Below are 26,654 nucleotides of genomic sequence, written 5' to 3'. Positions count from 1 at the left end.
GTACAAATAACACATTAGTTTCTGAACATTTCCCCCTCTGGGCTACTTTTAATTCATAAAATAAATCAGTAATTAAAAATTAAATTATGGTAGCAGAATAAAGAAGATAAGTTGTAATTACTACTTCAAATAAGAATGACTGAAAAATATATACACTATTATAAATAGCTTAATCGTTATTTAATATTTTACAATGTCAAGTTATACAGCACTATATAGGATACCTGCTCATTTTAGATCACATAAACCTTATTTATCTCTTTATTTTATAAACAAAAATATATACAAAAATATTATATGTTTCTATGAAAACACTTTTGGTACTTTATGAACAGATACTTCATTTTTTTACTTTTCAGCAAATATGTGAAGGGATCGCTTATTTATTTGAGATTAAACAACCTCATGCTTGAGAAGAATAGTTTTCCTATGAAGAGAGCTTAGTATATACCCAAAGTTTTCAAGTTATTACCAGAGTTATGATACTGCTATTATGATAAAATAATGAGATAAAATGATGCCATAAAAATAATGAGATAAAAATTATCAGATAAAAATGCAAAGGGGCAACTTTACGCCAAAGTGTTCATTCAACGGCTGTGCTTTTCTTAAATTGGAACTTGATTCAAAAATGAAACTAAAAACAAAACCATATATATATAATATTACCTGTGATTTCAGTTGACCTCTTTATTTAGGACTGAACAGTTATAAAAGATATTGCAAATTAGGGAGTTGGCTTTGCAGTTAGGTAATCCATTTAAGTAAAAAGGAAAAGACAAAGTCAAATAAAACATGTAAATGCAGGTATGTACACTCGTGTGTGTGTGTGTGTACAAGTGAATGAATGAATATGGGTGCAGGTATGGTGAGTATCAACTAAAGAGTGGAAACGTTTTGTTGTTGTTGTTGTTTTTTGAGATACTAAAGAAAATGTGTTTGTACATGAAAATATTACCAGTGAATCATTATTCACTTTTTGAATAATCAATTTTGTTTCTGACTATAAAATATATATTTTAAAAGCAATTTCATAGTGAGGTTACCTTGGGTCCTACAAATAAATGCATTCACTCAACAAATACTTATTGAGCATATATAGCAGCTAGACACTGTGAAGAATAGTGCATATTGTCTTTATAATGTAAAAACAATTATTTTATTACTATAATTATTTTTGGCATGGCTGATGCATACACAATTCCCACTTCTCTCTGTACAATGATGTTTGTGTGTCTATACACAAACAGTGTATATAGCATATCTCATCTTTCTGATTTGGAAGATGAGCATTAGAACTAGTTTCCTTATGAAAATATGCTCTCCTAACTCTCTCAAATAACCATTATTTCTCAAATATTTAGCTTAGTGGTTTGTCTTTTGTTCTGGGATAAGGATATCTTTGCATTGGAAATGGCAATGGGGATTGAGATTTTTAAAAATAGAGTGCTGTAGGAAGGAAGAGATAAAAACAAAACAAAACAAAACAAAAAACAAAAAACAGCAGAGTACATATCCCTCTCATTGACATGCAAACAGCAAAAGGCTCAACTACAAGAGGAGGGAACACATAACCCACGCAAGGAACACTGGAAGAACCCAGCTCAGGTGACCAGGGGAGATTGAACCACTGGGTCCCACAGCACACCTACTAAGTAAGGCAACTCTACTAAGACCAGGAGACATAGCAGTCTTGCCTAATAAATAGAGACAAATACAGAGAGGTTGCCAAAATAGGGAGATGAAGAAACATGTCCTAAATAAAAGAACAGAACAAAACCCCAGAAAAAGAACTAAACAAAATGGAGCCAACCAATCTACAAGATGTAGCGTTCCAAATGCTGGTTATAAGAATGCTCAATGATCTCAGAAAGAACTTCAAAAAAGAGATAGAAAATAGTTTTTAAAAAATCAGAAGTATGCAATAGTTGAAATGAAGAATACTATAGAGGAAATCAACAGTAGATTAGATGAAGCAGAGGACTGAATCAGCAAGTTGGAAGATATGGTAGCAGAAAACACCCAATCAGAACGGGGAGAAAAAAAAAAATTAAGAAAATGAAGATAGTTTAAAGGATCTCTGGGACAACATCAAGCATACCAAATTTTACATCATAGGAGTACCAGAAGGAGAAGAGAGACAACAAGGAATTGAAAACCTATTTGAAGAAATAATGACTGAAAACATCCCTAATCTGGTGAAGGAAATGAACACACAAGCCCAGGAAGGCAGAGCCCCAAATGAGATTAACCCAAAGAGGCCCACACCAAGACACATCATAATTAAAATGCCAAAAGTTAAAGACAAAGAAAGAATCTTAAAACCAGCAAGGGAAAAGTAATTAGTATTTACAAGGGAGCTCCCATACGACTGTCAGCTGATTTTTCAACAAAAACTTTGCAGGCCAGAAGGGACTGACACAAAATATTCAAAGTGATAAAAAGTCAGGACATGCAATCAAGATTACTCTACCCAGCAAAGCTACCATTTAGAATCAAAGAATACATAAAGAGCTTCCCAGAAAAGAAAAAACTAAAGCAGTTCATCACCATCAAACCAGAATTGCATGTTAAAATTTAATGTTAGAGTGACTTCTATAAGATGGGGAAAGAGAGAGAGAGAGAGAGAGAGAGAGAGAGAGAGAGAGAGAATATGAGTAATAAAATGGCAATAACTACATATTTATCAATAATTACTTTAAACGTAAATGGATTAAATGTTCCAATCAAAAGATAGGTTAGCTGCATGGATATGAAAACAAGACCCTTACATATGCTGCCTACAAGAGACTCACTTCAGATCGAAAGACACACACAGACTGAAAGTAAAGAGATAAAAAAATATTTAATGAAAATGCAAACAAACAAATAAACAAAAAGTTAGAGTGGCAATAATTATACCAGACAAAATTGAATTTAAAGCAAAGGCTATAAAAAGAGACAAAAAAGGACCCAGTAATCCCACTTCTGGGTATTTATCCAAAGAAATCCAAAACACTACTTCAAGGGAACATGTGCATCCATACGTCCATTGAAGTATTGTTTACAATGGTCAAGATGTTCAGGCAGCCTGGGTGTCTGTCAATGGATGAATGGATAAAGACGAGGTGGTACATATATACAATGGAATAATAATGCTTGGCCATCAAAGGAAATGGGTTCTTGACATTTGCGGGTGGCATGGATGGACCTGGAGGGTATTGTGCTGAGTGGAGGATGTCAGACAGAGAAAGACAGATGCAATGTCATTTTGCTTATATGTGGAATCTAGAAAACAAAATAAACAAAACAGAAAAATCTCATAGATACAGAGAACATTTTGATGGTTGCAAGATGGGAGGGGGATAAAGGGTGGGTGGAAAAAGGAAGGGATTAAGAACTACAAATTGATTGTTACAAAATAGTCATGGGGATGTAGGATATAACATAAGAAATACAGTCAATAATATTGTAATAACACTGTATGGTGTGAGATGGGTAGTAGATTTATTGGGTTGATAGATCAGAGGGGTGTTGGGGGACAGACTGAAAAAGGTAAAGCGATTCAGAAGTATAACTGGTATTTACAAAAATAGTCATCGGGATGTAAAGCATAGGCAATATAGTCAATAATATGGTAATAAATATGTATAGTGCCAGGTAAGTACTAGACTAGTCAGGGGGATCATTTCTTAGATTACATAAATGTCTAACCGCTATGCTGTACATCTGAAATTAATATAAAATAATATTGAATGTCAACTGTAATTGAAAAAATTTTTAAAATGTGGTGAAAATGTGATAGGAAATAAGAGGCTCAAATTTCCAGGTATAAAACAAATAAGTCATGGGGATGTAATGTACAGCATAGGGAATATAGTCAATAATATTACGATAGTGTGGTACAGTGTCAGATAGTTGCTGGATTATGGTGATCACTTCTTTAGATATATAAATGTTGAATAACTATGGCATACACCTAAAACTAATACAATATTGTATGTTACCTATAATTTAATAAAAAAGCTTTTTAAAAATGCAGAACACAGGGGGCATTTAGGGCAGGGTAACTATTCTGTGTAATACTTTAATGGCAGATACACACCATTATACATTTGTCAAAATCTATAGAACGTACAACGCAGAGTGAACCCTAACGTAAACTACAGACTTGCAATATATTAGCGACTGTGTAAAAAAACAAGCAAACAAAAAACAATATGTAGAGTTTTCCTTGGCTCCAAAGTTCATAATCAACAGTGGTTCTAAAACACAGTTTCAAATACACAACACCTAGGGAGCTTTAAAAAAATTCCAACGCCCAGGGCAATCACAAAACTGGTAACATTGTAATCTCTGGGAGTGGTGCTCAAGCAGTTGGATTTACTTCAAAGTTCTCGAGCTGATTCCGATGTTAAGCTGAGGTTAGAAATCACTTATTATTAGAAAATAATGTCATATTTAAAGACATCTAAAGCACTGTAGTGGGTAACCTTTTGCTAAAAGTCATAAACGACCTTCTGGCAGGAACAATATGTACTTGTTATTCATATATCAGTGGGGAAAAATTGTGAGGGACCAATTCTTCTTCCTTTGCACATGAGAGGGCCCTAGTAATTAAACATAACAAAATGGTTATAATTTCCATTTAAATTTAAATGGTACATTGAAATGTATGTTTCCCAATTATATTGGTGAATTGCATTATTAAAACCACCTCTGCTAGCCCAAATGAGGCCATTGATACAGAAAAATAACAGCAATGACAAATATAAAACTTGGGAAGGTGCCCCAGTAAAATTCAGTAAAATGATGTGTGAGCAAATTGCTACCTCAAACTGGTAAAGGCTTGACCTAGCACATGGTTTCTTGTAATTCAGCAAAGCAGTGAGATAACTATTTTGTGCATCTGTAGCGTTCTCCTTTATATCAATTATTTTTTCTTCACTTAGTGTCTTCATAAAACTATTTTTAAGAGACTATATATTCTCAACATCAAGTTTTATGATATGTCATAAAACCTGTGTTAAGTCATACAGTGTGGCTTTACCCACGTTCTTGAGCATTCTTTAAAAGGAAACATCATATTATTATCTTAAGTGCGCATTTTTACTTTTTATTCCATTCTTCTTTCTCTTTGGTAGAAGAGTTTTATTCAGTTATCTCCTACTGTATGTGTATTTTTGTTTTGTGCGATACTAGAACATTTGTTTTGGAATGAAAGATGTTTTTCGGTATGGTAGTTGGGTTTTATTTTTAAGCTATTGTTTTCTCACTTGCTATGAAACAGTGCTAACCTCATAGCTATACCTGCAGCATATTTCATAAAACATGTGACTAGTAAGTCTCATATTTATAAACTTCCTGCCAAAAATTTGTAAAGCAGGTGGAAAAAAAAATGCATCTTTTAACCAGAGTAAGAGGACATTATTCTGCCAAAAAAAGAACCAAAACAAAACAAAAACACACACACACACTGTATATATATATATATATATATATATATATATTCCTGTTTAATAAATTCTTTACTAGTATGGGGAAAAACACTAGTTGGGACCTAATCAGTAAAAAGGACAATCAATATAGCCCACAGCAATATTACTACAAAAAAAAACTATTGTTCTTGTTATTGTTATAATATTATCACTATTACTATTACCACAATTAGGATTTAAAACTCAAAGCATAATCAGAACACACTTTTCTGAAATGATGAATTACTGGCACTCACATAAAAAATGTGAAGCTTCGGTGAACTCTAAGTGCCACAAAGAGCTCTGATTCATAATACCCATCTTCATAACTGAAGAAACACTCATTTCCTGTGGGTGGAATCATCCTGGTTCTCTTTCTACATTAGAGATGATTAGAACTAGATGTCCCTCTCCGCAAGCTGAGGATATTGACTCATTGAGTAAAAACATGTTTATAAAGAAAATAAACTCTGAGAACCACACTCTTGGGCATGGAGAAAGGAGATGGAGGGACAGGATAGAGATGGAATGGAAGATGGTGAGTGTGGGAGAAGTGTTAGGGTGAAGAGAAGCAGGGATGAGTAAGGAGTGGATTGGAGAAAAGGTAAATAGTTGGTGTGGATGAAGAGGAGACAGAAGAGGAGGTGCAAAGGTGAGACTGTGGGAAAGGAGAAGGTAGAGAGAAGAGAAAGGGCCGAGGAGAGGCAAGAGGAAAGAAGGACACGGTGAGCATATAATTACAAGGGCAAATGCTTTAAAGTAACATTAGCAACAAAAATGCAAGCAAGACATGATGATAAGACATGACTTTGCAAACTTTTTGGCCCAGTTCCAACACTTTGCCTCTATTAAGATATTTCTATAGTTTGTAGCTCGTTCTGGATGCTAGGAAATCTACTTTATTTTTAATTCAAGAAGATCCCATATCCACTAGTATGGGTGTTGCAATAACAGAGCACAAGTGAAAATTGAATAAATTAATAAATGAATGAGATAAAACACTGGAAGTGATTGTATTCTTTTGGATTTTGAATTTAACATCAATACAAAAAAGATATTAAGCAAAGCTTCCATGCACAACTCTATACAAATATCTAAGGTCAAGTAATGACATTCTTGGTTCATTAATATCACTTATTGATTATATATGAATTATATATATACATACATATATATGTATTATATATTAAAGAAAGATTATGATTTAGTCAAACGTCATCTAATCCAAAAGGTATCCTTTGTAGGATTTGCAAGTCTCTGAAGATTACTAAGCACACTATTTATAGCATTGAATATGAGTTCTAAAATACTGGTAAAGGAGTTCTCTCTTTGGGCCAATTACATTTCTTCCTACTGTTATTCACAAACATTTAAACACTTTCAACATTCCTCAGAAGCCTGGCACACCAAATGGAAATTAAGTTCCATATGTGGATATGACTGCAGATGTTGAATTGTTACTGCTTAGGATCGCTTTTCTACCTTGGGCCACCTACTCTTTATATTCCACACACTGAAGCAAATGATGCATTTGGAGAAATGTGTGCTTTATTTTTGTCACAGCCTGATGGAAAAGAAGAGTTGAGCCAGGTGTGGGTGAGGAGGATTTGTTGACTCAAGAGAGGCCTTCTGCGAACAAAAACTGTTGGCACGGACAAGAGCTGAGACCCACGCCCAGTAAAAGCTTACGGAGACTATGGGCTCAGGGAAGGGCCACTGGAGAGTCGAAGCTGAGAAGTCCCAGGTGGGAAATGTGGGCACTAAGGATATTTTAAGAAGCAGCAGCTCGCCACATAGCAAGCGCAAAACTCTATGAGTAATACATAAAGACACAGAGGCTAATTCATGGAAAAGGGATTAGGTCCCTGAACAGAGGAAGGAAGACAAAGGGAGAACATTTGTGAGAAAAGCACAGCGTGTTCACAGTGGAGACTGAGTCTTTACTCTGTTACTTACTAGCTGGATCACCTTTGGCATTCTCTCTCTCAATTTCATCATCTACAAAATGGAGATAAAAACTAATGGAATTGTTGGAAGAATTAAATGAGGTCACATTTCGAAGTTGCTTTGCAAACTGATAAGTTCTATACATACGTATGACATTTACTTTTAGGTAAATGCAAATTTCTTCTGAGGGGTAAGGGTAGCTAATTAAATTTTTAAATTAAACTTTTATTTTGAGATAACTATAGACTCATATGCAGTACTGAAAAATGATGGAGAAAAATCTCAATGCTCTTTACCCAGTTTCTCCCTAAAATAACATCTTTCAAAACTACAATGCAATATAACCAGTATATTGAGAATGATCCTTTCAACATACCACACATGTCCATCACACACGATTCTTGGTGTTGCCCTTTTATAGCCACATCCACCTTCTTCCTACAATACATGCTACCCCCGTTTCTGACCCCTGGCAATCATTAATCTGTTCCCCGTTTCTATAATTCGTCATCTAAAGAATATTATATAAATGGAATGATGGAGTTGCCTTTTTCCACTCAGCATTTTGTGCAACAAGAACTCTCATTCATTGCTGGTGGGAATGCAAAAAGGTCCAGGCAATTTGGAGTACAGCATAACGATTGCGTACAAGACTAAATATACTCTTACTACATAATCTAGCAGTTGCATTCCTTGGTATTTACCCAAAGGAACTGAAAATTTACACCCATAAAACACTTGCACACGGATGTTTATAGAAGCTTTATTCATAACTGCCCAAACTGGGAGACAATCAAGATAGCCTTCAGAAGGGGGATGGATAGATAAGTTGTGGTACATCCAGACAATGAAATATTCAGTGCTAAAAGGAAATGAGCTGTCAAGCCATGAAAAGACATGGAGGAAGCATAAATGCATACTAAGTGAAAGAAGCCAATCTGAAAAAACTACATACTGTATGATTCCAACTATATGACGTTCTCGAAAGTGTAAAATTATGAAGACAATAAAAAGATCAGTGGTTACCCAAGGTTGGAAAGACAAGTGATTTTTTTTTTTTTTTTTTGTATCCTGGACATTTTGGATATTACATTATGAAATTTTGTATACACCGTGTGTATGTGTGTGTGTGTGTGTGTGTGTGTGTGTTTAGCTTCATGCTAGGTGGCACTGCCACCATCCCGATAGAAGTGGGGCACTGACTGACACTGACAACTTTCAGACTGGTGGAAAGAAAGTTCCGAGTTCAACTCCCCATTCACACCTGCTGACAGTAAAAAGTAGGGCCCTGACTTCAGCACCTCATCGCCTTTAAGTGCAGGTATAAGATCCGTTTCCTGCTGGGCCCTGTGCAGAGGGCGGCATTGGATATGGAAGCCTGATTCTGTATGAGGGGGAAGTGGCATGCCCATTAGCTCTGCCACCTACTATCTTATTTGGCCTCTTGATTTAGGTGGGGGTTGACTCATAGTTCCCCACTGGGCTCTACCGACACAGGGGTGGGAGAGCAAAGTGTCAGCTATCCTTCTTCACATCACCTCATTTTGCCTCACTGGTGTAGGAAATGGATGTAGTAACCCCTCAGAGATGCTGTTCATATTAACTGATTAAGATGGCAAATTTCCTTGACCAGGCAAATTGATAAATGAGTGCTATGTAGTGCAACCATCACTGTATCTTTTCTCTCTGAGAAATGACCTCTATGATGGATATTTATCAGTAGTATTTAAAGAAAAAAATTGCCCAGCTTAATCAAATTATCAGTAAAGACTACCAAGAATCTACCATACCCCAGGTCATATAGTGTACATAAGCATACTCTGAAGCAATCGTGTTTCAGCACGCTGCTCTCACTAGTTCATGATATGATATGGTATGATATATAATTGATGTGATGGGATATATGATATAATCAAAGAAAAAAGAACATACAAGTAGCAAATACCTAAAGGTGGAAATGTGTTCTATGTAATTACTAGAGTGAACTCATTCTTTTTCTATTGCTACTATAACAAATTACCACAACCCTAGTGCCTTAAAACAACACAAATTTATTAGACTTCTGGAAGGCAAAAGTCCAAAATATATCTCACTGAGCTAAAATCAAGGTGTCAGAAGGGTTGTTTTCCTTTCTGGAGGCTCCATGGGAGAATCTGCTTGTTTCCTTTTCCTGCTTCTAGAGGCCACCTGCTTTTCTTGGCTCATGGCCCCCTTCCTCCATTTCAAAGCCAAGAGCATCCGGCTGAGTCCTCCTCAGACTGCCCCCTCTCTGTCTCTCTCCTCTGCCTTCATCTTCCACTTATAAGAACCTTTATGATTACATTGGGACTACTTGGAAAACTAATCGTCCCCCTCTCAAGGTCAGCTGATTAGCACCCTTAATTCTATCTGTAACCTTGATTCCCCTTTGCCATGTAACCTAATATAGTCACAGTTTCCAGGAATAGGATCTCTGGCATCTTTGGCAGGGGCATGGGTTGTGCAGGAAGGAGCTGGAGACACTATTCTGCCTACCTCAGAAGGTGTGTAAGCAGAAGCATCAGGTTGGAAAGGAAGGTCCATATAGAGAAGGAGAGGAAGGTATATCTGAGGAAATATTTTAGGAACAAATTGTAAAGGTTTCTGAAAGATATATGGAGGATTTTAGTTTTTATCTAGAAGACTATTAGAAATGTTTGGCTGAAGAGAGAAATTATCAAAGAACACAGAGTAAGATGAAGGGTAAAGCATCTGTGCAAATGAAACAAGAAGCAAAGTACATCAGACGCAGAAGACAAGTTACGTATGGGCTCTGGCTGTGCTTCAGGTGTCCGATGGTGATGACTTGGGCCAGTGTGATGGAAGCAAGAATCATTGATAGAGTTTGGAAGATAAGATGTGGAAATATACTTTGTTCTGATGTTGCAAATCTGGGAAGAAAGTGAAAAAAATGTTGGTACCATTAATGGAGCTGGGAGAATTGTTTTGTAATGAGGAAAGTCATTAGCAGCAAGAACTCTTAACAGGAATCATGAAAGATAAGTAAAAATGTTTCAAGTCCTATTATAAAATATTCCATGATCAGCTAAGCACTTTTTTAAAATTAAGACTTCATTGAAAACAAACAAACACACACACACAAACAAAAAACAAGTTTGATGTTCACAGCAAAATTGAGGGGAAGGCACAGAGATTTCCCATATACCCCGACAATACATACAGAGCCTCCCCCATCATCAACATGCAGAGTGGTACATTGGTTGTAATTGGTAAACATCATCGTCACCCAAAGTTCAGAGTTTACATTCTGGTTTACTCTTGGTGTTATACTCCTATGAATTTGGACAAACGTGTAATACGACATGTACCCATCGTTATGACATTACACACAGTATTTTCACTGCCCTAAAAATCCTCTGTGCTATGCCTATTCACGCCTCCACCCCACCCCTGCAGCCCCAGGTAACAACTGATCTTTTTACTGTCTTCATAGTTTTGCCTTTTCCAGAATGTCATGTAGTTGTTCACCCATTCTGTGGTTTGTCTTTTCACTGTCTTGATTTATGTTTCACAAAGCAAAAGTTTTTCATTTTATTGAAGTCCATCTTATCAATCATTCCTTTCATGGATTGTGTCTTTGGTGTTGTATCTAAAAAGTCATCACAATACCCAAGGTCATGTAGGGTTTCTTCTATGTTATCTTCCAGGAGTTTAATAGTTTTGTGTCTATTTAGGTCTATGATCCATTTTGAGTTAATTTTTATGAAGGGTGTAATGTCTGTGTCTAGATTTGTTTATTTGCAAGTGGTTATCCAGTTTTCGAGCACCATTTGTTGAAAAGAATATCTTTGCTCCATTGTATTCTATTGTCTGCTTGTTTGCCAAAGGTCAGTTGACTATATTTATGTGAGTCTATTTCTGGACTCTCTGTTCTATTCATTGATTTATATATTTTTCCATCAAAATCACACTGTCTTGATTACTGTAATTTCATAGTAAGCCCTGTCATCGGGCAGCATCCATCTTCAGCCTTTGTTCCTCTCCTTCAGTATTGAGTTGGCTATTCTGTGTCTTTTGCCTTTCCATATAAACCTTAGAATCAGTTTATCCATGATATAACTTGCAGGGATATTGAATGGGATTGCACTGAATCTATAATTAAGTTGAAAAGAATTGACATCCTGACGGTATTGAGTCTCCCTATCCAGGAGCACTGAATATTTATTTAGTTCTTTTCTGATATCTTTTATCAGAGTTTTGTAGTTATCCCCATATAGATCTTTTACACATTTTGTTAGATATGAGCCTAGGTATTTCACTTTTAGACTGCTAATGTAAATGACATTTAGTTTAAAATTTTAAATTCTGCTTGTTTATTGCTAGTATATAGGAAGACTGACTTTTGTACATTAACCTTTTATCCTGCAATGTACCTATAATCACATGTTAGTTGATTATAGAGGAGGTTTTTTCTGTCAATTCTATTGGCTTTTCTGCATAGGTGATCATGTCATCTGTGAATAAAAACAGTTTTATTTATTTTTTTCTTCCCAATCTGAATAGCCTTTCTTCTCTTGTCTTAGTCTTCTTGTACTTATTGTATTAGCTAGAACTTGCAGCTAATGTTGAAAAGGAGTTGTGATCTTAATTGAGAAAGCTTCATGTTTCTTGCCATTCGTATGATATTAGGTTTTTTATAGATATTCTTTATCATGTTGGGGGAAATTCCCCTCTATTTCTAATTACTGAGAGCTTTTTTTTAAAAAAATTATAAATAGGTACATTTTGTCTAATGCTTTTTCTGAATCTATTTATATGACCATGTGATTTTTCTTTTTTTATGTATTGATATGAGAGATTATATTAATTGATTTTTGGATGTTGACCCACCCTTATATACCTATGATAAGTCCTACTTGGTTGTTGTGTTTAATTCTTTGTATATGTTTTAGATTTGACTAGCTAATAATTTGTTGAGGATTTTTGCGTCTATGTCATGAGATATACTGATGTATAGTTTTCTTATAATGTCTTTGCTTGATTTTGGTATTAGGATAATGCTGGCCTCACTGAGTGAGTTAGGAAGTGCTCTCTCTGCATCTATCTTCTCAGAGAGATTATAGAAAATTTGTATAATGTCTTCCTTAAGTGTTTGGTAGAATTCACCAGTGAACCCACTGGGCCTGGTACTTTCTATTTTGCAATGTTATTAATTATTAACTCAGTTTTTAATAGATATAAGCTTATTCAGATTGTCTGTTGCTTCCTGTGCCTTTGAAGGAACTATTCCATTTCATCTAGGTCATCAAATTTGTGGGCATACTCAGCCATAAAAAGGAATGAAATATTGCCATCTATAACAACATGGATGGACCTAGAGTGTATTGTGCTAAGTGAAGTCAGACAGAGAAAGACAAATGCCACATGAATGCACTCATACTTGGAACCTAAAGAGCAAAATAAACGAACAAACAAAACACAAAGAAACTCATCATTATGGAGAACATTTTGAGGGTTGCCAAGTGGGAGGGACTTGGAAGGATGGGTGAAAAAGAGAAAGGGATTAAGAAGTACAAATTTGTTATATATATAAATTTCTCTTGAGATTTATAGTTTAGCCCATGTGCTATTTAGAGGTGTGTTGTTTATAATCCGCAAACATATTTTAGTAGTAAGTGTTTCTTTAAAAATAAAAAGGGCATTTTAGCTGTGTCCTTATGGTGCTTGCACATATCTCTATTTTGCAAATATCACAATATTTCTAAAGTTTCTATAGTCCTCATCTGATACTGCCCAATCTGTAGCCATCAGTTTCTCTCATTACCAGAATATAGAGTGCAGACACAGGCAGCGTAGTTGGTGTACATTGTTCTGGAGGAGTACTCAGAGGCCTAAATCATCTTTATTTTAGATAAAATGAGTTATGGAAACAGCACTAGGGAACACTCTAAGTTGATGATAACTATAAAATAATACTAATGGCATTTTAAACCTTAGAGAGGAAATCTCCTAGGACCTTGTAACTTAAAGTGTAGGACATAGAACAGCAACATCAGCATTACCTGGGAGCTAATTCAAAATGAACAGTCTTGGGCCTCATCTTGGATATTCTGAATCAGTCTACCTTTTAATAAGATCCCCAGGTAATTCATTTGCACTTTAATGCTTGATAAGCATGGGACCAAGGCTAGTAACTAAAACTGAAAAGCCTTCTGGACCAAACAAACTTATATCTGAAATTGGTAAAGTCAATATGGGCTTTTGAGATTTGTAAGGGAAGAAACTGGGCAACAGTCACCCTGAACAATTTTTCCCTTGAAAGATACACTGATTGCTTGGTCTGAGCATTAAGTATTATTTTAATGGGACAAATTAGTGATTTTCTTTAAAAGAGAAAAAACCATTTTTCAATCTTACAAAAATACTAAATTTTAATCAATCAATAGATTTTACTTTTAACTTTTGATAATGCTATATCAAATATGTATATATATATATATATATATATATATGTATGTATGTTGTTTCTATACATGGCACTCTTAACAATTATAGAATAAATCATAGTTTATTTTGAGTGAATGATCAGATAAACCAGTATATGATGACGTAAGTACATAAATTTAGGAAATATGCAAGTTAGTCATTCAAATTTTACAGATGTTGACTTAGCTCATCTTGGATTTCTCTTTTGCTTCTCCATTAGACAGGTCCTGCCAAATGGCTAGGCAATGCAGGGATGTAAGTACTTTATTTCACAGAAAATGAAATTCTCATTTAGATATGTCTTACTGGCAAAAATTCATATTTGTCACTCATTTACTAGATATTCTTGAGAATGATCTATTTTCAATACACTAATTATATAATGCTTTTACACTTAAAACTATACTGGTTATCAATTTAGTATGCATACAAAATAAAAAAAAGAATTATTTGAAATACTGTTTATTTCCCATTGCAACCCATGTTACTCAAATATAGTTCCACTGGAATCAAGCATACCCTTTAAGCAGATTTTAATGTGTACTGACATAAGAAATAATGGTAAAACAAAAATATTCTTTATGATATGAAAAGCATGGCTTATTTTTAAAAAATCTTGGGCATTCTTCAATTTTGTACAAGATATTAGGGATACTTTCTTGAATGGAAGATTTTTCTGGCATTTTATTGTCCCCCACCCCAAAAAAGATTAAAGTAGAGAGAAATGCTTCGGATTAATGAGAAAGTGATGCAATTAAACAACAAGGCAGGAGATTTGTGTGTGCAAAATTAAAGATAAAGTCGCTGGTGATAAAGCATATGTAAATAATAGAGGATAAAAAGGAGATTAGAGTTAGATAAGAATTCTTCCGCTATATTAATGAGTCTCTTCCCCCATCCCACCCTCGTATTCCTTGAGTGTCTTACTTCCCTTACCTTTAACATGAGCTTAACAACGGACCTTATGCAATTCATCAGAGGTTTTGTAACAACAGACCAGACCTGTGAACAAACTTGTTGGAGCATCTCAAAAGCAACATGCTATTAAAAATACCGTTAAGAAGAAACATGTCCAGGTATGACAAAAGAGATAGAGGTGTCTGCATGCTCCACACAGAGTCTAACCTAGTCACTGAGCATTTCAAAGTCACCCTTCAGCATTCAAGAGAAGTCTCAGAGTCCTTACACAGACACATCCCGAGCTGTTTATCCTCAGGAAGTGCTGACTCCAACGCTTTCACTTAGAGAACTCTGTTTTGACATAATCAGTTCTGGTTCGTATGTCCTCAGACACCACGCCGGGATCCAACTGCACACAATGCTATCAATTCCAGCTGACTGGGCTCTGCCAACCTTTGTCACAACCCTGAATGCTTGATTTTGACCAAGAATAGGCTCAGTTCACTGAATGCTAGTAATCCCAGCTCCACAGCACTGCTATTCTCAGCCCTGGGAAAGAAAATATTTAGCCCATGCCGCTAAAATCTGGAAACCTGTCTCAACGACTATTTTTCTATTGATGTAGCCAGGCTGGGAACAGTGATCATGGAAATATTACTAGCAAAATAATAAAAGTAAGGATATCTTTCATTTATGTTACACTTAGAGTTTACAAAGGGCTTTCCAAATATGCCATGTAAGTCAAGAACAAAAGGCTAATTAAGTATCCTCACAATTTAAGCTTAGCTTCCTTTGTACCCTTTATCTTCCCTAATTCTTTCCCCCCAGTTTCTGTTCTTAACTATTTCTCTATTGCTTAATTAAAGAAATACTTTGCTCAGGTTCTAGTTCGGGGCAATTCTTCCTGGCGCAATTCTTCCTGCTATCCTTGTTAAGAAATTTAGCAAACCAGTGTTAACTGCAAGTGAGGCAAGTTGCTAAAATGTGACCAATCCAAATGATAAAAGTCAAATGATTAAAACAGTGCATATTATCAAACCTTATAACTCAATTTCATCATAAATCTTTTAGACTAGATGCATATACATAATATCTGCCTCAAAAATATAAACGTATGCATGAATTTGTTGAGTATCTACATACAAAAACACGTTACAAAGCACAGGAATATGAAAATGGTTGTAAATATAGAACCTCTTCTCCAGGAGGTGCACACTGTTGTAGTGATTTCTGATCTGAGACCCCTTCGAGACAAGAGATATTTTTATTTTACAAATGATCTAATGGTGATAAAAAATAAAACTTTATGGGAGTAATACATTTATTTACCTGTCGTAAGTCTTCATAGGCTAATTAAAATATGAAGAGCAGCAAGCACTTTTATAGTGATACTAGGTGCCAGGAACCATTATAAGTGCTTATATATATGAGCACATTTAATTCCCCACAGTGATGTGATGTGGGTGCCATTGTTTTCCCATTTGTCACAGATGAGGAGGAGAGGTCTAGAAAGGTTAAGCTGTCCATGATTACACAGCTAGTAAGTTGCAGAGCCAGGACAGAAAGCCAGTCTTCAGTTTTCATACTGTTCATGAGGTTGCTATTCCATCTCTTGACTTTTATTGCCTTGACTCTATTTATGATTATCAGAATCTCTAATTGACGGTTATCTAGGGAGGACTAAGCTGTTATTTACTGGGAGTAAATTCTCTATATAGACTTTTTTTTTTTTCCTTCAAATTTTGAAGTTCATAGAATGAGGAGTAAATAATAGAAGAGATTATTGTTGGTGAAAAAAAGAAAGAAAGAAAGGTTGTGAATCACTCAATCACTGGTTAATGTGAAGGTGATAGGCTCACTTATTTTGGAGATGCTATGAATTACATTATTCGATTACTGACATATGTTTCGGATGTAAAGACAATGTGTGCCAGGAAAAAAAAAAAGGAGATTATGCTTCTTTTCACCTTAAAGAGAAGAGACAGAATGGAGATGTCATTTCAGAGACCCTTGAAAATCACCCTGGGGATAGTCCCTCTAACTACTTAATTCCCAGAGCTTGTGAGACTCTGTACCTTGTCACTGGGACAGGAAGACACCGGCCTTATTCTAAGGACCAGTCTGACATGGGATACAAATGCAGCTAGTTAATGTTGAAGCTGGTAGGTAACAGTAGATTAGATTCTTATCTCTTCATTTTCTCAAGCTCTTTCTCAACCTGTTCCCCAAAGGACATTTAATTCAAGATCAGAGATCCAGATAGCTGTCTTCATCTGTCTGAAAATTGACTTTTAAAAGTTATCAGTTCTGAGTTTAAAACACTAAGTTTCAAGGTTTAAATTATGAGAAGGGCTGACTCCACTTAAGGCTGTGATTTTCTTTGACATATTTCATTCGGTAAGTTAACATTCAACTTCCTTGACCCTCCTCTCATACAGTTATGCCGGCATAATTGTATTAGCTGTTCCTCATCTCACATCCCATAAAACTTCTGTATACTTCACTTGCCTTCTGTTGTCCCCATTCAAATATGAACAATGTTCTTTCCTTATATAGACCTATTTCCACATGGAGTTTCATTATGACCTCCTGGAATGAGAAAATAGCCTTAACTGGTGTACGTGCTCAGACTTTTTATACTGCCAAGCATTATCCAGATGGTATCAGTGATAACAGTTTCATAAACTGTAACTTTTAACAATCTCCAGTTTAAAATATGTAAGCAGTGTCTTCCAACATGCACAAATTACAAAAGATCGTTGCTTAACAAATATTCCATTCTATTTAAAATCAATACACTTCTTCACATATGAAGAAAATGCATTTTCCTTGGAAAATTCAAGAATATATACAAGAGGGGGTATAAACAAAAAGTCAAACTCAAAAGACTTATGAGATCTATTTACCCAAACAGAAGGAAAGAAGGAAGAAGGGGAGGGAGAAAGGGAAGAAGAAGAAAGGAAAACAGAAGAAAGGAAAATAGAAGACTATCTGTGTCAAGGAAATTATTTTTAATGACTAGTCAACACCTAGATGCATGCCTCAGTAATAGAATGCTCCACCCTATAAGACACATATTATAAAGCTGTTGGAATACAATATAGGGTACAAGAGTACTTATTTAATTTATTCATGGATGTTTGATTATGCACTTAATTATATTTTTACTTCTTCGGGCTTAAGATATCATGAAGAGAAATATTTACCTTTCCTGCTTCATTTGAACTTACTACAGGTTTACTATAAATGTTTATATCCCCTAGGGGAAGATATGAAACAGCCCCCAACCCACACACACACATACACCATCAAAATATAATAATAATTCAAGTTATTTGAACAAATTTCGTTCATATCATGTTGAAACTATAGCTGACTCTATAAACACTGCCATATCTTTATCTTTGATGAACTTTTTTTTTAATCTTTCAATCTATTCAGGTAGCAAAACATCTAGGAAAATGGAAGCAATAAGTGACATGATCTAGTTTGAAAGATTCTTACTTAAGGTCCAATTTCATTGAAAGTACAGATTGTTCCCTATAATACGAGGCCAGTAACAGTTGATAGAAGTTCTTTACATATATATGCATATGTCCACACACATACATGATTAATCATATTTGTATGTGATATCCACATAGACATACAAATATTAATATAATGTTCAAACCAGTGATTAATGAGTTTTAAACGCTTGAAATAAAGTATCTTAATATTCTATCAGACACATCAAATAAAATAATATGAATTTAAATGACATTATGAGAATAAATATCATTTTAATTTTACTGAATGTATATCAAAACTTTAAATGACACTCATGCAAATAGACTCTTGTGAATGTGTTATTGAACTGAAGGGTACTTCACTTTTGACAAACACTTTCTGTGCCAGCTGCAGAGTATACTAAACCAATTACAACTCAGATTTTCCTGTTGCATATGGTAAAAAGCCCTCAGAAATCCTAGTTCCAGTAGCTTTCGCTCTCCTTCCCCAGTATGATACTCATTTGGTTGCTCACCTTGGTAATGATGTTAACCTTTTGTACAACAGTTAAATTCTAAACTGCTAAAGTCCAATGATTGTTGCTTAGATGGGGAGTTTTGTAATGTGGAAACACTTGGAAAAATATATGGCTATAAAATACAAGACTGAGTTCCATCATACAATATATTGATACTAAGTGGAAATCTCGACAGGGAAATCAGGACTACAGATTAAAAATCAGGCTTGTATAAGTATGAACCACTTTATTGTATATATGAACAAGAAAAGTGAAACCTACTGATAGACTTCTCACCAAAGGGATAGTTAAAGGGATAGTTTTCTTTCCAATATGTTTCTAAGGGAAGCATAAGAAAGTAAAAATAAAAAGAGATATTCAGATACAAAATTTTCCCTATTTATGTTCACATGAACCTTTTAGAGTCTTCTTAGTTTTTCATAGATTTCTTATCTGTTATCATACAAACCTTATGAGCTTTCTTAAAAGTAAAAGATGGGGCAACTGGATGGCTCAGTTGGTTAGAGTGTGAGCTCTGAGCAACAGGTTGCTGGTTTGATTCCCACATGGGCCAGTGAGCTGTGCCCTCCGCAACTAGATTGAAGACAACAACTTGAGCTGAGCAGCCACTGAGCTCCTGGTGGGCAGCCAGATGGCTCAGTTGGTTAAAGTACGAGCTCTTAACAACAAGGTTGCCAGTTCAATTCCCACATGGGATGGTGGGCTGCACCCCACCCCTACCTCACCACCCCCGCAACTAGATTGAAAAATGGTGACTGGACTTAGAGCTGAGCTGTGCCCTCTACAACTAAGATTGAAGGACAACAACTTGACTTGGCGCTGATGGGTCCTGGAAATACACTGTTCCCCTTCCCCAATAAAATCTTTTAAAAAAAATTGAAATAAAAAAAATAAGATAAAATAAAAGACAATGTACCACTCAACACCAAAAAAACATAATCTGATTAAAAATTGAGCAGAGGACATGAATAGACATTTCTCTAAAGAGGACATACAGATGGCCAATAGACATGAAAAGATGCTCAATGTCATTAATCATCAGAGAAATGCAAATTAAAACCATAATGAGATAATACCTCATACCTGTCAGAATGGCTATCATCAATAAATCAACAATGGTGTTGATGAGGATGTGGAGAAGAGGGAACCCTTGTGCACTCTTGGTGTTGACTGCAAATTGGCGCAGCCACTATGGAAATCAGTGTGGAGGTTCCTCAAAAATTGAAACTAGAAATACCTTATGACCCAGCAATTCTACTCCTTGGTATTTATCCTAAGAAATCCAAAACACTAATTCAAAACATATGTACCCCTATGTTTACTACAGCACTATTCATAATAGCCAAGATATGAAAACAACCAAAATGCCTATCAACAGATGATTGGAAAACGAAATTGCAGTACATAATATATACAATGGTGTATTACTCTGCCATAAAAAAATGAAATCTTTCCATTTGCAACAATATGGATGGACCTAGAGGGTATTACGCTGAGTGAAATAAGTCAGACTGAGAAAGAAAAATACCATATGATCTCACTTATATGTGGAATCTAAAGAACAGAATAAATAAACAAACAAAACCAAAATAGACTCATAGATAAAGAGAACAAATTGATGGTTGCCAGAGGTGGTGGGGGTCAGGGGATGGATAAGAAAGTTAAAGGGATTAGGAAGTACAAATTGGTAGTCACAAAATAGTCACAGGGATGTGAAATACAGTATGGGGAGTATAATCAATAATATTGTAAAAACTATGTATAGTGTCAGATGGATGCTAGACTTATCAAGCGATCACTTCATAAATTATATAAATGTCTAACCACCATGCAGTACATCTGAAACTAATATTAAATAATATTGAATGTCAACTACAACTAAGAATTATATATAGCCATGGGATGTAAAGTACTGCAAACTGAATATAGTCAATGGTATTGTATTAGCTATGTACAGTGCCAGATGGGTAGTGGACTTTTTGGGGTATCATTTTGTGAGGTGTGTAAATGTCTAATCACTATGTTGTTCTGTACACCTGAACTAATTTTAAAAATCAAATAAAGTAAAAGACGATCACTAGATGTTCTAATAATGGAAATTTTCAAACATGTAAGTTGAAATGCAAGTTTGTAACAACATAATTTCCAAAACAGAACATTGGGATAGGAGAAAATCAACATCAATAGCATCACTTCTAAATTCTATACTTGGCTTTATATTTCCAATATCAATGGTATATGCTACACTTGTCTGAATCTGGAAGACTTCATGACCAGTGAGTAAGGTTTGAACCATCTGATGAGTCATTAGCTTTCTGTTAAGCACTGTTACCTTCTCTCCACTGACCGTTTAACACCTCAAAGTCTCAATTGCATGGCTATCTCTGGCATTGAAGATTATGAAATTGAGTTCAGAAAGGGCATTCATTAATTCCTATTTATGCAATCATAGGCCCTAAAAATCAGTAAATACAAAATATCTGGCTTTATGTGATTCCCAGTCCCTTCTCATTGTTATAATGCCTATATTCTTTGATAATTGCTTTAATTATGACAAATTTTTCACTATAAAAAAGTACCAGTTATATAAAATATGTGTAACTCCTAAACATAGCAATATTTTAGAGATTTTGATTTTAATTAAACATCTATAATAAATTGACATTAGAAATACAGAAACAGTTTATTATTTCTTTCAATTTCAATTATATTATCTTCTATTTTGTGTGTTTCAGCTACTTTATTTTCTAGAAAATGTTAAGAAATTGATAATTGATAGATGTATGAATACTGCTCCTTTGTAAGGAATCTTGCCATACGCAGTAACCAGTTTTATGATATTTTATCGCTCACTTGATTCTTTAGTTACTTGAATTAACTTAGCCACCTTGAGTTTAAGACTAAGCAACCTAGACAGTGGGGCACTCTTTAATAAAACTAAGACATAACTCGAGAATAAGAATAGCTGTTTACCATCTGCTTCTGATTTGTGTCCAGGATTATGTGGTTAAGAAGTAAAGCAAATTAGAAATATGATGGTAGAATTGAGTATAGATTCTGGAGAGATATTAATGCCCCAGGCCCTTAAACCCAAGAGACAGGGTTGAGGCTCTAGTATTGAGGCTAGTATCTAGTATTGAGGCTCAGAACATGCTTTTTGGGGTGGGTCATCTGGGTTTGAATCTTAATTCTGCAGCCTTCTGTTTGTTCAAGTTGTTTTACCTCTTTGAGACTCATCTGAAAAATGGAAATAACAACACTTACCTCTTTAAGGCTGTGGTGAATAGGGAATGAAATTTTATATATATATATATATATATATATATATATATATATATATATATATATATATATATATACATACATACACACTTAGTAGAGTGCCTAACACAAAATAAGGATCGTTATTAAATACTTAATCTGAAAAAAAATGATTTGTTTTTAAGAAAGGGAAATGTAGAGAGCATAAGTAAAGATATCATTTGGCTTCTGACCATGGCCATGATCTCTTGGGCTTCCTCATAATACCCATGCTTAGGCAGTGGATGCCACTGTTGTGTTGGGACGGATTTGCACAGCCCATCCAGTATCAACTGGAATAAATGCCTGGACTTTTTTAGTCGTATCTCCACTTATCACAGAGAAAGCTGAGAAGCAACTGTCTTCTCATGCATGTTTATACTTCTCCCATCTAAGTCGCTCTCTGTATTTCCTTCCTGTTCTGGGTTTCTTACCTGAACCGCATCTTCTAGTAGATTATTCACTTCCGTCTTCTCAATTTTATCATAGACATCTGAAGCTGAAAATATCCTTGAAATTCAGTGGCTTTATCTTATTATTCATCTAAAACCTGAAGATAAAACAAAACAAAATTATGGCATCAAGGAGAAAAAGACCCTTTTCCATACTGACACTTGAAAAGACTTGACTAAAAGAAAGTACTTGTTCTTCTCATGAGGCAGGTCTATTTTATATGCTTAACTATTGCCGTTTACTAAGAGTACATAGCAGTGGTGGGAAACATTGGCAGCAGACGCTGGTGACCACCATTCTACTCTCTGTTTTTACAAGTTCGGTTTTTTTTCAGACTCCACATATAAGTGATACCATACAGTATTTATCTTTCTCTGTCTGGCTTATTTCATTTAACATAATCCTTCTAGGTTTATCCATGTCATCACAAATGGCAAGACTTCCTTCTTTCTATGGCTAAATAATATTCCATTATATATATCCACATACATATATATGTGTGTGTGTATGGATATATATATATATCCATACACACATATATATATATATACACATATATATCTCCACACACACACACACACACACACACACACACACACACACACATTTGTCTACTGTTCAGGTTGTTTCTATGTCTTGGCTATTGTAAATAATGCTGAAATGAGCATGGGGGTGCATACCTTGTCAAGACATTGATTTCGTTTCCTTCAAATGCATACCCAGAAGTGGGTTTGCTAAAAAATATGGTAGTTTTCCTTTTAATTTTTTGAGGAACCTCCATACTGTTTTCCATGATGGCTGTACTGATACACATTGTACATTGCACAAATTTCTCTTTTCTTCACATTCTCACCAACATTTATTATCACCTGTTGTGTGTGTATGTATACACACACACACACACACACACACACACACACACACACACATACACACACACACGTATATTAGCCATCCTTACAGGTATGAGTGATATCTCATTGTGGTTTTGATTTGCATTTCCCTGATGGTTGATAATGTTGTGCTTTTTATGTACATCTTCATTGGAAAAGTATATAAGGAACTCATACATCTTAATAGAAAAAAAAATAATTTGATTTAAAAATGGGCAAAGGACCTGAATTGACTGATACTATTTTAATCTAAAATTGTTGCTTTCTTTATGACCAGTACCTAAATATCAGCTCTGTCTCTTGAGTTCTTCTAATATCTCCTACTTTCATACTCTTCACAAAGGTGCCATACCACCTCTTGAGTTTCTCTTCAGCTGTTCCCTTCTTGCTAATGTCCCACACAGCCTATTATTCATGGTGTCATGTCCTCCTGGCTCAAGCTTGGCTATAATACTCAACATTCTCTTAATCTAAGGGAAAACTCATACCCTTTTCTATAATATGAAACACTAGAAATGAGTCATCCTCTATGGAGCCCTCTTTTTCTGTTCTGCTTCTCAGCTAATACCAGCCAGTCTTTAGTTTTCTTTTCCAGTGACAGTCAGGCATGAGATTCTATACCTACAAGCTCTTTGGATGGTTTCTTGAAATACTATTCACATGGCTTAAGTTAAAAAGAAGCACACCCTTCTCCCCAAGAAATGGAAGAGGAAAAGCATAGCACTCCAAAACTTTCCTCCAGGATATCCGTGTTCATCAGTCCTCACCCATTAATTTGTTAGCCTTCTCTTACATATAGGCTGGAGGTGGTGATGGGTTAAGTGATGTAGAACCAATTTGGGCCACTTTCCAACAAGTTCTGCATAGACGGTCTAGCACCTCTGCAGAATGTGTGGGCACTTAACACCCATCGTACTCTGCTTTCAAGCCCCAGCCAGACATCTAAAACAGCAGGAAAAGTCTCACTTACTGCTTTGCTACACTTATTAAAAGGCAGCTGAACTAGGTAGATATTTCCTATTAGGGCCAATACTCCGATTCCCTTAGAGGAACTGGCAGGTGAACAGCAAGGTGACCAAATTTGAACTAGTTGTTTATGCATTGCATTTACTCTTGATAACTTCTTTTAATCAATCCATAAGTATTTTTGATCTACACATATTTGACAAGCACCAGGAATTTTTCTGAATAACTTAATTAGTAGAATAGACCATTGTTTCTCTTGAAGAGGGATTATTTTAGAGAACTTTTGCTTTAAGAGAATACTTCTAGAATGTATGTATGCCATTAAGAAGAGAATAAAAGTACAGTCTTCAGTGTTTAAGAACATATTCTGAAGCAGCAAACAGCTGTATTCTTCAATATTGAGTGGGATATGGCTAGCATGGGGTACATAAAGAATTCACAAGGAGTATGCAAAAAAGAATGTTAAAGGAATTAATTTTCAGATCTTAAACTCTCTTATATACACGGAACCAAAACTGATCTATGAAAAGAAACATGTAGTTGAGTTTTGCTCCTTTGCCTAAATTCCATTCATAATTTTTCTTCTCCAATTAAAATCTTATTTCTTTCCCTCCTTTTATCATCTTCTATTATTCTAGGAGGTTAAAAACTACAGAATGGTAAAACAGCAATGATTTTCAAAATGTTGCTTTTGATTTTGAAAAAGGGAATGACTGATGAATAGAAACAAACAATACTTTGTACTTCAATGGTTTCCAACTATTTGCATTCAACAAAAGTTAAAGGAACACATGACTGAGTTTCATCTGGTAAGTTATTAAATACTTTAATAATAGTGACTTTTTTATGTTGTTTTAAGTATATGATTTAAAAGTTTAAGAATTCAAAGATACTGCTGTAACTCCATTAATTCTCACTTATCAACACAGGTGAACAAGGTTTCTCAGAGTTTACTTTATACAGAAAAGAAAAAAGAGAATAGAATTGATGCTAAATACTATCTCATCCTAATAAGTAACAAAATTTACCTTCAGAAACATAAGCTAATCCTATATACATTCTTATATCATATATATATATCCTTATATGTATATCATATATATGATACATATATCATGTGTGTATATATACATATATATCACATATATGTGTATATACATATATGTGTGTGTGTGTATATATATATATATATATATTGCTTGCATAATTCCATAAAAAAATTGGAATTATACAAAGGACCAAGTAAAAGTGGTTACATATAGGAGATATATGTAGAAACCAGACTTTTCAATATTTGCCTTATTATATTACTTTTATTTTGAATCAAGTGATGATATAAACTATTAAAAACAAAACACACAGTAAATACATACACAAAATTTAGAGGCGATGAAAGGTAAAATGTTGAAAATTCTGGTTCTTAAAAAGTAGTTTTTGCCTCCTATTTATTTTTAAGCAAATAAATATAAATAGTTAAACAAAACAATGAAAGTGATGAGTTTTATTTTTAAAAACTGGTATGTAAAATGAACTGGATATTGAATTCTTACCACCAATTTAGACATATAGGAAATATTTTTAATATCAATTTTAAGAGGTTAGAGAGATACATAATTTTTGTTTTTGTGTTTTTAATTATGAGAATAGAAGAAGGAAAGGGTTTGAAATTAGTGTTATACAGCAAGCACTAATTTCTAATAAATTTTTATTCATTTTATTAGTAATTCATGTAAAATGTTTATCTTAATTATAATGAACTCAAAACACTGTATTTTAAATCATTCCACCTATGAGATGAACTGCCTTGTTGTGTGGTGGGTGAGATGATACTGCATTGCCTCTTCAAATTTGGAAACCTGGGTTGAGATGAAGCTCACCTGCAGCCAGGTTCCTTCACTTCCCTGCCTGCAAGTTTCATAAATGTATGAGTAGAAATGGCAATGGTGGTTTTGTTAGTATTGTTTGTTTTTCCTAATTGCTGTATGTGCTCAACTAGGATAATCATTGAGAAGAAATCTCCAGAATCCTGTCAAAGATGTGGTGCAGTATGATTTTTCCAACTACAGTTGGCAACATTTTCCATGAACTCATCTTTTTATACCTTATGGCAGACTGAAAGGGCCTCTCTCCAGGTTCGTCAACAATCTCAACCCCAGTCTACTTTCCTCGCATTAGTGCTACTTCCTGTCTGTTGCTCAAACTTTTATCACAGTTTTCTTTTCAGCCAGAAGCTTTTTTGATTTCAAA

General features: G+C 34.8%; 1 long non-coding RNA gene across 1 annotated transcript in view; it reads right to left on the bottom strand.

Annotated features, from left to right (window-relative positions):
- The window catches only part of LOC141570402 (uncharacterized), a 458,083-nt gene extending 435,442 nt beyond the window's left edge, over positions 1 to 22,641 (bottom strand). Inside the window, exon 1 of the long non-coding RNA XR_012494406.2 lies at positions 22,530 to 22,641. This is a non-coding gene — a long non-coding RNA (uncharacterized LOC141570402). The remainder of the gene's footprint in view (positions 1 to 22,529) is intronic.
- Between the last annotated feature and the right edge of the window lie 4,013 nt (positions 22,642 to 26,654).

Source organism: Rhinolophus sinicus, chromosome 3 (assembly GCF_057876585.1).
Source record: "Rhinolophus sinicus isolate RSI-liver-muscle chromosome 3, RSI-T2T, whole genome shotgun sequence".
Classification (NCBI taxonomy): Eukaryota; Metazoa; Chordata; class Mammalia; order Chiroptera; family Rhinolophidae; genus Rhinolophus; species Rhinolophus sinicus.
Note: the sequence above shows the minus strand (reverse complement) of the source record. Positions and strands in the feature narration are given on the sequence as shown.